Below are 13,759 nucleotides of genomic sequence, written 5' to 3'. Positions count from 1 at the left end.
AGGATAAAGAGGTACAGGTTCATTAGGATAAAGAGGTACAGGTTCATTAGGATAAAGAGGTACAGGTTCATTAGGATAAAGAGGTACAGGTTCATTAAGATAAAGAGGTACAGGTTCATTAAGATAAAGAGGTACAGGTTCATTAGGATAAAGAGGTACAGGTTCATTAGGATAAAGAGGTACAGGTTCTTTAGGATAAAGATGTACAGTTTCATTAGGATGAAGAGGTACAGGTTCATTAGGATAAAGAGGTACAGGTTCACTAGGGTAAAGAGGTACAGGTTCACTAGGATGGAGAGGTACAGGTTCATTAGGATAAATAGGTACAAATTAATTAGGATAAAGAGGTACAGGTTCATTAGGATAAAGAGGTACAGGTTCATTAGGATAAAGAGGTACAGGTTCATTGAGGGCCCAGGCTGATTAACTGTTCCACTGATAATGACGATGGCTGATTCCTTTGTGTCATTACAGGTTGAAGATGGTCTTCTCCACAAACAGATTAAATTTACACCCTTATACACACCTCCCCCACCCCACATCTACACACAGTGATTAAAGCAAATGGTGGATTGAAGGGAGAACTCAAGGTCAGGTTAATTGCAGAGACAGATGCCTAGCTGTCTGTCACTGTAGTATTACACAGTAAATCAGGCCCTGTAATCCAGTGACAGGCCTGTCTTTACTGCCCTCCCCCATTTTTGTACAATTTAGTAATTTAGCAGACACTCTTGTCCAGAGAGACTTACAGGAGCAACTAGGGTTAAATGCCTTGCTCAAGGGCACATCAACATATTTTGTTCACCTTGTCGGCTCGGGATTCAAATGGAAGACATTTCGATTACTGTCCCAACACTCTAACTTCTAGGCTACATACCGCTCCCTTGCTTGTCTACACCCAACCACCCACCAGCATCCCCTGCTTATGCAAATCACCCTCTGCAGATCATCAACCTCTGACCCTCGCCCAACTAATCCTGTCAACGTGTCAGAGTGTGTTGTGCAGTATAAATCAGCCTGTATTTATGGATGTGTGTGTGTGTGTGTGGGGCTATGCCTTGTTCCTCCACCTGCACTCCACCTTGTCATCAGCCCAGCCCTCAGCACCCTGATTTAATAAGGCCGGCTAGGAGAGACTTAACTCGGCAGGCCGCGCAAGACCAGGCAGGAGGCACTAATGAGTTGTGTTAGTGGGGGGAAATGAGAGAGTGAGGCCTGGCGTTGTCTTTTACATTACTGTAGGTCCAGTGGGAGTCGGAGCAGTTGCTAGCTATGCTGGAACAGTAGCACTTCTCGCAGCCGCGGAGACGCTCACCCAGGAGATGGTGGAAACCCAGCTTGCAGTGGTCACAATTTTCCCCCGCCACGTCTTCCTGGAAGATGTACACACACACACACACACACACACACACACACACACACACACACACACACACACACACACACACACACACACACACACACACACACAGAGCATCTGGATGAGGAGGATGTGCTATACAGGCACTCACACACTGTGACAGCCCACACACCCCTGGGACAGACGTTCCCTCTCTCCCAATATCACATAGTAGATACATAAAAGCAATTAAAATAATAACTAATGTGAAAACATTGAACTGATGCCGTTAACATTTTATAAAGTATGACTAACACACGTTGAGAGAAACTCTCCTAACAAACATAATCTGTAACAACTGGTGGTGATTGTTGTTTTCTGGTTGAATTGCATGCACTGACAGATAAACACTTGGCAAAATCAACACTTTTAAATGCCATCATCCCTGAGCTTCTGTCAACAAATCGCAACGGACATTCATTTTGCATGCCAACACAGCCAAAGCCAGGTTTCTGTAGCTTTGAGTGGCTAGATACATTATCTCACCTGGGGAAAAGAAAGAGGACATGAAAGCATTACCCATTACAGGACCAATTCAAATCCCCCATGGATTGCATTTTTTCTTCCCATGTTTGTGTATTGTAAATAGTGTCTTCATGTGTCATAGTCAGGCTTTTATTCCAGTGGTTCCCAAACTGTGGGGCCGCGAGTGTCACGCCCTGACCTTAGATATCTCTGTTTTATATATATTTTGTTTAGGTCAGGGTGTGACTAGGGTGGGTACTCTAGTTTTTTTTGTATGTCTAGGGTTTTTGTATGTCTAGGGTTTTTGTAGGTCTATGAGTTTTTGTATATCTATGTTGGCCTGATATGGTTCCCAATCAGAGACAGCTGTTTATCGTTGTCTCTGATTGGGGATCATATTTAGGCAGCCCTTTTCCCACTTTCTGGTATGGGATCTTGTCTACAGTTAGGTGCCTGTGTGCACACCAGTAGCTTCACGTTTCGTTTGGTTGTTTGTGGTTTTTGTTTCACCGAGTTTCGATTTATTAAATAAATATGTGGAACTCTATTCACACTGCACCTTGGTCTCATTCATACGACGAACGTGACAGAAGATCCCACCACCAAAGGACCAAGCAGCGTGGTCAGGAGGAATGGACCTGGGAGGAGATCCTGGATGGAGCAGGACCCTGGAAGCAGGCTGGGGAGTATCAAATCTGGCAAATCTGCTCTAACCTCGATTTTGCTCCTCCCTTGCTATAGGCAGAACGTCAAACAGTAAGTAACTGTGTTAAGGACTATTCGTCGCTGGTCTGACCAATCGGAATCCACGCTTCAAGATTGTTTTGATCACGCGGACTGGAACATGTGCCAGGTAGCCTCCAAGAACAAAATAGGCAAATATACTGATATGGTGACAGAGTATATCATAAAGTGTATAGGAGGAATTGTACCCACTGTAACTATTAAAACCTACCCTAACCAGAAACCGTGAATAGATGGCAGCATTACTGCGAACCATCGCATTTAACCATGGCAAGGTGACTTGGAATATGGCTGAATACAAACAGGATAGTTATTCCATCAGTAAGGCAATCAAACACGGCAAAAGGTAAGTATATAGACAAAGTGGAGTCGCAATTTATCGGCTCAGCCACGAGACGTATGTGGCAGGGTCTACAGACAATCACAGACTACAAAGGGAAAACCAGCCACTTTGCGGACACCAACGTCTTGCTTCCGGACAAGCTAAACACCTTCTTCGCTTTGAGGATAACACAGTGCCACCGACGCAGCCCGCTACCAAGGACTATGGGCTCTCTTTCTCTGTGGCCGGCTTGAGTAAGACATTTAAGCGTGTTAACCCTCACAAGGCTGCCAGCCCAGAGAGCAACCTAGTCGTGTCCTTAGAGCATGCGCAGACCAGCTGGCTGGACTGTATACGGACATATTCAATCTCTCCCTATCCCATGTCTGTTGTCCCCACATGCTTCAAGATGTCCACCATTGTTCCTGTACCCAAGAAAGCAAAGGTAACTGAACTAAATGACTATCGCCCCATAGCACTCACTTCTGTCATCATGAAGTGCTTTGAGAGACTAGTCAAGGATCATATCACCTCTACCTTACCTGACACCCTAGACCCACTTCAATTTGCTTACCGCCCCAACAGATCCACAGACGAAGCAATCGCACTGCACACTGCCCTGTTCCACCTGGACAAGAGGAATACCTATATAAGAATGCTGTTCATTGACTATAGCTCAGCATTCACGACCATAGTACCTCCCAAGATCATCATTAAGCTCCAGGCCCTGGGTCTGTACCCCGCCCTGTGCAACTGGGTCCTGGACTTCCTTACGGCTGCCCCATGGTGCTGAAGTTAGAAAAAACACCACCGCTGATCCTCAACACTGGGGCCCCACAAGGATGTGTGCTCAGCCCCTCCTGTACTCCCTGTTCACCCATGACAGCGTAGCCACGCACACCTCCAACTCAATCATCAAGTTTGCAGATGACACAACAGTAGTAGGCCTGATTACCAACAATGACAAGACGGCCTACAGGGAGGAGGTGAGGGCCCTGGGAGTGTGGTGCCATGAAAAGAACCTCTCACCCAACGTCAACAAAACAAAAGGAGCTGATCGTGGACTTCAGGAAACAGCAGAGGGAGCACCCCCCTATCCATATTGACGGACCGCAGTGGAGAAGGTGGAAAGCTTCAAGTTTGGCGTACACATCACTGACAAACTGAAATGGTCCACCCACACAGACAGTGTGGTGAAGAAGGCGCAACAGAGCCTCTTCGACCTCAAGAAGCAGATGAAATTTGACTTGACACCTAAAACCCTCACAAAATTTTACAGATGCACAATTGAGAGCATCCGATCACCGCCAGGTTCGGCAACTGCACCGCCCGCAACCGCAGGGATCTCCAGAGGGTGGTGCGGACTGCCCAACGCATCATCGGAAACAAACTATCTGCACCTACAGCACTCAATGTCACAGGAATGCCAAAAAGATCACCAAGGAAAACAACCACCCAAGCCACTGCCTGTTCACCCCGCTATCATCAAGAAGCCGAGGTCAGTACAGGTGCATCTAAGCTGGGAATGAGAGACTGAAAAACAGCTTCTGTCTCAAGGCCATCAGACTGTTAAATAGCCATCACTGGCACATTAGAGGCTGCTGCCCTATACATATACTTGAAATCACTGGCCACTTTAATAATTGGAACACTAGTCACTTTAATAAGGTTTACATATTTTGCATTACTCATCTCATACTGTATACTGTATTCTGTCCTATTCTACTGTTTCTTAGTCTATGCCGCTCTTGAAATATAATTTCAAGAGCGGAGCATCACTGAGGTGATGGAGAATGACCATCTACTTCCCTGTATGATTTGTCCTCTTCGAATGTACCTATTTTCCTCCCCCTGATTTGCTTTGGGGTTTGTGTTATTGAAGAGTAATATAAAATGCTAATCAATCAGTTCTTTATTCTCCAGGCAACCTTGCAATGAGTGACATGTATCCATCGTGATTTTCCCTGGACTTTTACTGCTGACCTTGTTATAAGCAAACATGATAAGGACCTTCCCATTTTGTCCCTAATGTGACTCTATAAACCCATCAGAGTGCTGATCCAAACCAACTCACAACAGTCGTAATGTAGTAGCTGTAGCTGGATTACATGGTGTCTTTTCAACTATACCCATGTCCCATAGATCTTTAATCACTACTTTAGAGCTTCCTTAGCTTCCTTGCTAATGGGATAATGTTTTGTGCAAGGTGAGGCAACACCTGTCAAGCACACTGGCTCCACACTCATTTTTCTTCATAGTCCAAAGAGGATAGTTCTGAACTGTAGATCCTTGCAGTTACCTAATTTGCCACGTTACCTTTCCTTCAGAAATGTTCAATGTAGAGTCAAGTTGCATAATAACATTGAGGCCTAAAATAGGTCGTTCAAATGAAGCTATCCACACCCCTGCATCAATCTTTATTGGGCCAATAGAAATTGATAATGGTTTGGTTTGTTTCATATCTGTCTCCCCCCACTCCTGTTGCTCTCATCATCTTGCCCGTGTACTGATGACATATATGTTTTGCATAAGATATGGGTAATACAGTGACTTCAGCACCCATATCTACAAAAAAAAGACTGAAAAGTTATTCACATTTCATGTTCACATATATTCCATCTGATTTCATATGTACACTAGCTGAGATGGGACGTGAGAGGGGGTCTACTAGTTTCGCTCAACAGCATCCAGCAAACTTTGCTGCTGAGCCGGAGAGAGCTTCTTATATTTCTGCATCAGCATTGTGTCGTTGGGGCTGTTGTCTTGATTCCATTTTTCCCTTAGACGGACCCTGCTTCTCCTGGCCATTCCTCATAACAACACATTTTCTTTTTCGACATTCTTGTTGCCAGTGACCAGAAATCCCGCAATAATGACATACACCAGGTTTCTACTCTGCTGAACAAATAATGTTGTTGGTTTCACTCGGAGCCAGCACAACTCTGATAACAGACGGTTTATTATGTTGATTGACGTCTCTGTCCAGTAGTGACAACCTGTCGAGGATGTCACCGTAGTTTTGTTCTTCCCAGTCATTAGTTGTGGAAACATACATTTTTCGTTTTTTGCAAATCACCATATATGGATTGCATCGGCTGATGAGTGACTGACCCATTTTTGGAGGAATTGAGTGTATCTTCCATGTCACGTTCGTCGTAATGATGAGACCAAGGCGCAGCGTGAACCACCCTAGTCACACCCTGACCTAACCAAAATATATAGAAAGCAGAGATATCTAAGGTCAGGGCGTGACAGTACTCCCCCCTAAAGGTGAGGACTCCCGGCCACAAACCTTAACCTATAAGGGAGGGCATCTACCCTCGGTGGCAGCTCCGATTCTGGACACAGTCCCCGCTCCCTACACTGATCCCTCCGCTTCTGTGGAACCGGACCATGGATCGTTGTCGGGGGAACCGGACCGTGGATCATCGCTGGAGGATCAGAACTGGGAACCACCTCTGGAGGATCTGGACTGCAGCTTGTCGCTGAAGACTCTGGAGTGCAGCTCATCGCTGGAGGCCCCAGACTGGGGAGAAGGAATCTAAAACAAAAATCTAGAAAATCCCATTGTATGATTTTTAAATAATTAATTTGCATTTTATTGCATGACATAAGTATTTGATCACCTACCAACCAGTAAGAGTTCCGGCTCTCAATAAAATGCTAATAAATTTTCTTAAAAATCATACAATGTCATTTCTGGATTTTTGTTTTAGATTCCGTCTCTCACAGTTGAAGTATGATAAAAATGACAGAACTCTACATGCTTTGTAAGTAGGAAAACCTGCAGAATCGGCAGTGTATGAAGTACTTGTTCTCCCCACTGTATACATATATATATATATATATATTTTTTTTTTTTAATAAAAAAAAAAAATTTTTTTTACTCTTTTAAGGACTCAAACCTTTTCTGGAACACAAATTGTCTCTGTAGGGCATGGCTACCATTGAACATATGTTCACTTCAAGAAGCTTGTTCAAGACTTCAAGACATTAACCACACATGTAAAAATCGCTACTCAACTAGCAACTCACTTCTATGCAAGAAGAAGGTTCCACAAAAAGAAAGGACTCAAACGTTTAATAGAGGACTTGAACCCCTATAGTAGAGAACGAAGACAAAGGCCTCAAACATTTTCATGGAGAACAAAGGAAGTCTGTAATAGAACAAAGGACTTATACATCACAGATACATATCACTCATTGCATGCACCTATTTTAACCTGATTTGGTTCTTCTAAAATTATATTGGTCTAGACTCACCCAGCAATTATGCCATCAATCAGGAGATTAAGAGTTGACTCCCTTCTGGGTTGCACTCAGCCTTCTCTCTTAATTCTGGATAAACACACAGTTGATATGTTTTCGGGTCACGGCACCAAATGTTAGCAATTTATGTTACTCTTCAATAACACAAACCCCAAAGCAAATCAGGGGAGGAGAATAGGTTTATTTGAAGAGGACAAATCATAAAGGGAGGTAGATGGTCATTCTCCACTGTCCTCAGTGATGCTCTCTCAGTGATTCTCTCCAGTGGTTCTTTCTCCACAGAACAAAGAAACAGTATGTAGTTTTATAACCCAGCCCTAGCCTGTAGTTGACAAATTAGACTTTCTTCCAATAAAACTAGCCAATGGCCAAATAACAAGTATCCTATTTCAGAAGAAATGTTCCTCCCATGACTCTAAACCATTAATCAATAATTCCCTATTACAGAAAAAAACACAATTTCCATTGATCGTTAGTACTCTATTGACCCTCGTTCCTCTTTACCTCTCGTACTCTGTCTCCGCGTTGTGTATTTATCTTCGACATATTCTTACAAAGCCTACCACTTAATTATTGAGTTGGAGATGTGCATGGCCACGTAAACATGGGTGAACAGTACAGGAGGGGGCCCCCACACCCCTGTACCTCTGCTTTTAACAAGCCTCTCAAAGCACTTCATGATGACAGAAGTGAGTGCTACGGGGCAATAGTAATTTAGTTCAGTTACCTCTGCTTTCTTGGGTACAGGAACAATGGTGGACATATTGATGCAAGTGGGGACAACATACTGGGATAAGGAGAGATTGAATATGTCTGTAAACACTCCTGCCAGCTGGTCTGCACATGTTCTGAGGACACGGCTTGGGATGCCGTCTGGGCCGGCGGCCTAACGAGGGTTAACACACTTAAATTACTTAATCATGTCAGCCACAGAGAACGAGAGCACACAGAACTCATGAGCAGAGGGGGCCCGCTTCAGCAGCTCAATGTTATTTTCCTTGAAGCGGGTGACAAATGTGTTCAGCTGATCCGGGCGTAAGGTGTCGGTGTCCGCGATGTGTTTGGCTTTCTCTTTATTATCCGTGATTGTTTGGAGAAAACCTTTGACCTCTGTCATTGACAATAAAGGGTATATAACAAAGTATTGAGATAAACTTTTGTTATTGACCAAATACTTATTTTCCACCATATTTTGCAAATAAATTCATTAAAAATCCTACAATGTGATTTTCTGGATTTTTAAAATAATTTTGTCTGTCATGGTTGAAGTGTACCTATGATGAAAATTACATACCTCTCTCATCTTTTTAAGTGGGAGAACTTGCACAATTGGTGGCTGACTAAATACTTTTTTTGCCCCACTGTAGTTGATGTTTTTACTGGTAGATTGATGCCTTCTTTACTGTGAGTGAATGATGTATCCAGAAAGTTATCTAAGAGCCTTTGGATATTTTGTTTACTGGTTGCTTTCTGGTATTCTTCTGTGCTGTTTTGGGCGCATCTGTATGAATTCCTGATGTTGTACAGCTTACTGGGCTGTGAATGTGTGGTTGTTTCCATGTCTGTTCTTTTGAGGAACAATGTAATTTGGCTGTGATCAGACAGAGGTGAATGAGCTGAGAGAGAAAGGGTCAATGTCTATAATCATATGTAATCACTGTGCTGTGGCCAAGAGGTGAGCAATAGTTGAATCTTCTCAAAGAGTAACCTACCGTTGACAAAGTACAGACCCAGGCTTCAACAGAGCTGCAACAGATCCCTTCCGTTTTTGTTAATGGTGTTGTCACTGTTGTTTCTATGGGGAGATTAAAGCAGTTAGAAACAGTATGGCCTGTAATAAAGCTGTCCATCATGTGGTCGTTAGATCAGGTAGTGTTCCTGTGCGCGCATTTGTGTCCCCACAGATGAGAACATTTCCCTGGGCCTGGAAAAGGCACGTCTCTTCCTCAAGGGTGGGGAAGATCTCCTCTGAGTAATATGGTGATTCTGAAGGGGGGATATATATTGCGCAAAGGAACACATCTTATTCTGTCATTACAAGTTTTTTGTTCGTTTTTTTTACCAAATGTGATATTTAACAATTTTGAGGGGATCAATTAGATTTTGTAGCTCGGATTTGTACCAAATGATCAATCCTCCAGAGTCTCTGCCTCTATGACAGAGCTGTGTTTCTGTGAGGGCACAATTACCTCTTTGTCGCCTGTGGGACAGTGAATAAGAATGTCTGCCTTACACCATGTCTCCTGCAGAATGACGTCAACATCTTTAAGATGTTTGTTGAACTCCAGTGCTAAACTCTTCAGTCCAAAGGCTGATGAGTTTAGGCCCTGAATGTTCCACATGCTAACTGATAGTGATTTCATGTTGCAAAAGGAAAGAATAGCACTGTCAGAAATACAGTAACTACTAACTATTAAGTTGTTAAGAGTGAGATAAACAGGATAACAGCAACAACAAAAAACTGTTCTCTCTCTCTCTCTATATATATATATATATATATATATATACTGTATATTCCTATTAATTGAAAAAGTAAACTTTTAGTACGATAGGTGTGTGTGTGTGTGTGTGTGTGTGTGTGTGTGTGTGTGTGTGTGTGTGTGTGTGTGTGTGTGCATGCATGGGCCCGTGTGTGTGTGCGCGTTTAGTGCAGTTTAGTGCAGATGTATTGGAGGAGCTGTTTAATCTAACTTAATCCTACAGGGTTCTCCTGTCCTCTGACGACCTCTGCGTTGGGCCCTGTGGTCCTCTGCGCTGGTCCTGCTGTTGGGCCCTGTGGAGTGGAGGAGGGCCAGGTCTGGGACGGAGGGGCTTCCTCTCTGGTCTGGTAGAGGTGGTGGTCTGGGGTAGTAGGCTGGGTGGGGCCTTGAGGGGGCCTGTGGGTCTTTGGTGGTTCAGTGGTCTGGTAGGGGTCTCTGGGTGGTCCTCTGTCTAGTGCGGCATGGGGTGTTTGTCTACCAAGTCCTTCAGAGTCTTGGCAAACATCCCTACTGTCTGCTTCCTCAGGTGGGAGTGGTTGTGCAGATGCTCTGGGGTGATGAGCAACGTGCACGTTTGGGGGTAGGCTCCACCCCCTGGTGATGTCAGCATTGACACTCACCCACTCCAGAGTTTCTGCTCTAGTCCTGGACCCACACCCTTCCTATAGCTCTCTCTCTCTCTCTCTCTCTCTCTCTCTCTCTCTCTCTCTCTCTCTCTCTCTCATTAAGTGGGAGAAAAGTTTCAGTAGCATCTGACTCAGCTGGAGACACAACGAAATGCAATATTTGACTGCACATCCTCCCCCCAGCTCAATAATTAGACCAATAGAGAGCAAAGTTCACCGGTGCTCCTTGACATCCCTGCAGTGAGATGGTATAATTGGCTAGTGAAAGAGTGAAACTTGCCCAGGGTATAACATGTGTATGACATGAGTGTGCACAATAGCAGTGGAGGAAGTAGCCGGCTAACTTGAACACAAAATGATAAGTCAAATTATATGCTGGAGCAATTAGTGAGAAGAACTTGAGGGGACTCGGAGCTGTTGGCCCTACGAAGGCATAAAGCATCGAGCTGATGTGTCCACCCCTGACACTAAATGGATTGGTTCTGGTGGTGTGGGAGGATAGGAAGAAGGGATGATTATTATTGTTTTTAAACATGTGCATGCTTTTTCCTCAGACAAAACAAAAGCTGATTCAAAAGGGGTGTGGCATATTATTTAAACTCTTCCACGAGGGACTCAAGTAGGATACAGAAGACTATCCTTGATGAAAGGTGGCTATCGTGGAGGGGAAGACACTTTTCCGTTCGCCTACTAACAAATTGACATTTCCTTGACCACTCATCGGTTTCCTGGTAACAGAGGAGTGAAGTCAGAGGAGAGAGGGTGGAGGATGGACTTTTGCCCTAATGAGAAAAGGCCAGAGAGATGGGGGTGGAGGAGGAGAGAGTGGCCTACCTTGCAGACACAGGGCAGCTGGCAGGGGTCCTTGTTTAGGCTTCCATCTAGACTGCAGTTACAGCGGACACAGTTGGGGTAGCCGCTGTAGCCGAAAGCACACCTGTCACACTGCTGTCCCCCGTAACCCTGCTTACAGTGGCAGGATCCAGCCGTGAGGTCTGTAGGACCAGACGGGGGGAGGCTTCAGCAATAAACATATGGCAGCTAGATCAGCGTAGAGAGGAGAACTGTGGTGGGTGGTTAAGTAGTAGCCTACCTCCTTCAGCCTGGGACTGATCGGGGACTGGTCTGGGACACATTCTGGGGAGCCTGCTGGGTCACATGAGCTGAGCTGACACGGGTCTCTAGACTCACCTGGAGGGAACAGGGGAGCAGGAGACTCAGGCCAGGAAAAACTCTTAACCCTAGTCATGATACAAAGCTACAGTGAGATTGCTATTTAGTATTCACTAATATGCACTTCAGTCATTGCTTGGATCCTAGTCAACTGGGATCAACAGTACCAGTACATACCCCAGTGGTTCTGTAGTAGCCATCAGCACAGGTCTGGCATATACCACGGATATGACAAACATGTATTTCTACTGCTCTAATTAGGTTGGAAACCTGTTTATAATAGCAATAAGGCACCTCAGGGGTTTGTGGTATATGGCCAATTTACCACAGCTAAGGCCTGTATCGAGAACAGCCCTTAGCTGTGGTATATTGGCCATATACTACAACCCCTCGGGCCTTAATGCTTAAGTTTATCACTGTGTGGTCTTACTCTCACAGTTGTGATGAGTTAGGAAGGTCCCAGCCATCCAGGGTTTCTGCTTGTAGCTGGGGCAACAGGGGTCACAGCGCTCCCCACACGTGTTGTGTTCCCACTCACAACTGAAATTCATGACAGGGAATCAAATGACGCCATGTTACAGTGTCATCGTCACTGAAGGAAAGACTCAGATCTTTTCACCCAAGAGACAACTGGAGCACACTTCACACGAGGGCTGCAGGTTAAGAAGTATTGTGTTTCTCTTTGATATTACTATCAAACGGTACATGAACTGTGCCCATGGACAGAAAATCTAGCTCACTGTATGATTACAATGTAGAGAAGGGGCCATAGAGAATGTAAGTTGACTGACATACCTCGGTCTGGTTGTTCAGGGGACAGGCTTTAGCATGATCATAGCAGCTACACATCCCTCCAACTGTCTTTGATAGAGTAGTAATACTGGAAATACAAACAAAAAAGAAACAAGTTGAGAAAAATGGAGATCACTGGCATTAATATTTCTATCATATACTGGCTACTTCTACAAAGCTACAGCACAGTCTAGTTTATTCAAAGACACTCATTGGTATTCCGTGTTTATTTCTGAGAGAGTGAGAGATAATTTTATCCACAATTTCATAATTTATGTCCCTTTGGTATGACTAAATTGAACAGTATTTTGTAAATGATAAATTCCTAGCTCAATATAAGCCCTGCAATCTGTCCGGTAATTATGTGTCACACAGGAGCTCACTGGGTGACTGATTGTGTAGGCCAAAGTCAACACATGATGAGGTGGATGTTGCTCAGTAAGGAACAGATTTCTTAATTATAGCCATTTTTAATTAAGACCCATCTGTCTGGTGAGCGCAATGTAATCAACATGCCGCCATGGCCATTTCACCAATGATGCTGGGTAGAAAGGAATAAACTAGTGGCTCACATATGGAATACATGATTCTATATGAAAGTGATCGTGTTGTGTGGTCATCAACACGTTGCTTCGTTCTTATTGGGTCGACATTGCGGGGATCGTTTAAGGCCAGGGTCATGAGGTTGGCGTTGAGGGTTCTGATTCGCTGGAACTGTAGGCGGATGTAGCGTGCAGAGGTGAAGTTCAGTAAGGTCGGGGAGGGGTCATCGGCACTCGGCCTTCCATTGATCAGAGAGGTGTGGATCTATGCCCCAGGTGCAAATTGTGAGAGACAAAGCACCGAATGGTATGGATTCTTAGTAAGTTATACAGGAAAAGGGAGCTCTTTAGTGACCTCTATTCAAATTTTCCTACACATATTTAACAAATACTGAATTCAATCTCTACTCAGCAAATCTATAAAAGAGCCCCATAACAACATTTACAGCACTCCATTGCTGTGGTAAGAATAAAATACATTATTAATGGACCTAGTAAGAAAAAATGTGATTTGCTTGCAGCTATGAAGGGTTAACCGTGTCTGGTTGCTAATTAAGGCTGTGTGGTTAGCTTGGTTGTTTTTGAAGAAGTCGGAGAGAGTGACATTTCAATATAAGATCTGCGATGCTTTGACACCCGCCTACGACTCATTAGGATTTCGCTGTGATCACGCTTTACGCTTTCTGTCACTAACTAAAAGGAGCTGGATGACAGGAGCTCCTGATTGTCTGAGCAGAGCTGGGGGTGCGGGGTGGGGGTGCGGGGTGCGCGGTGGTGGTGGGGGGGGCGGGGTACTGACTGTACTGCTTCATTACTGTCAGTGGGAGCAGACTGTGTGATCAGTTCTCACAATTAAAAGGAGTTGCTCCGATACACAGCTGATCAAGGCAATGTTGCTGTTTGTATAGTGAGCGTGTGTTGATGTGTGTATATTTATTTGTGTGAGG

General features: G+C 44.4%; 1 pseudogene; it reads right to left on the bottom strand.

Moving 5' to 3' along the window:
• LOC112250116 overlaps positions 1-13,759 on the bottom strand; it is a 148,939-nt pseudogene that overhangs the window by 109,861 nt on the left and 25,319 nt on the right.

The sequence above is a fragment of the Oncorhynchus tshawytscha genome, linkage group LG05 (assembly GCF_018296145.1).
Source record: "Oncorhynchus tshawytscha isolate Ot180627B linkage group LG05, Otsh_v2.0, whole genome shotgun sequence".
Classification (NCBI taxonomy): domain Eukaryota; kingdom Metazoa; phylum Chordata; class Actinopteri; order Salmoniformes; family Salmonidae; genus Oncorhynchus; species Oncorhynchus tshawytscha.
Note: the sequence above shows the minus strand (reverse complement) of the source record. Positions and strands in the feature narration are given on the sequence as shown.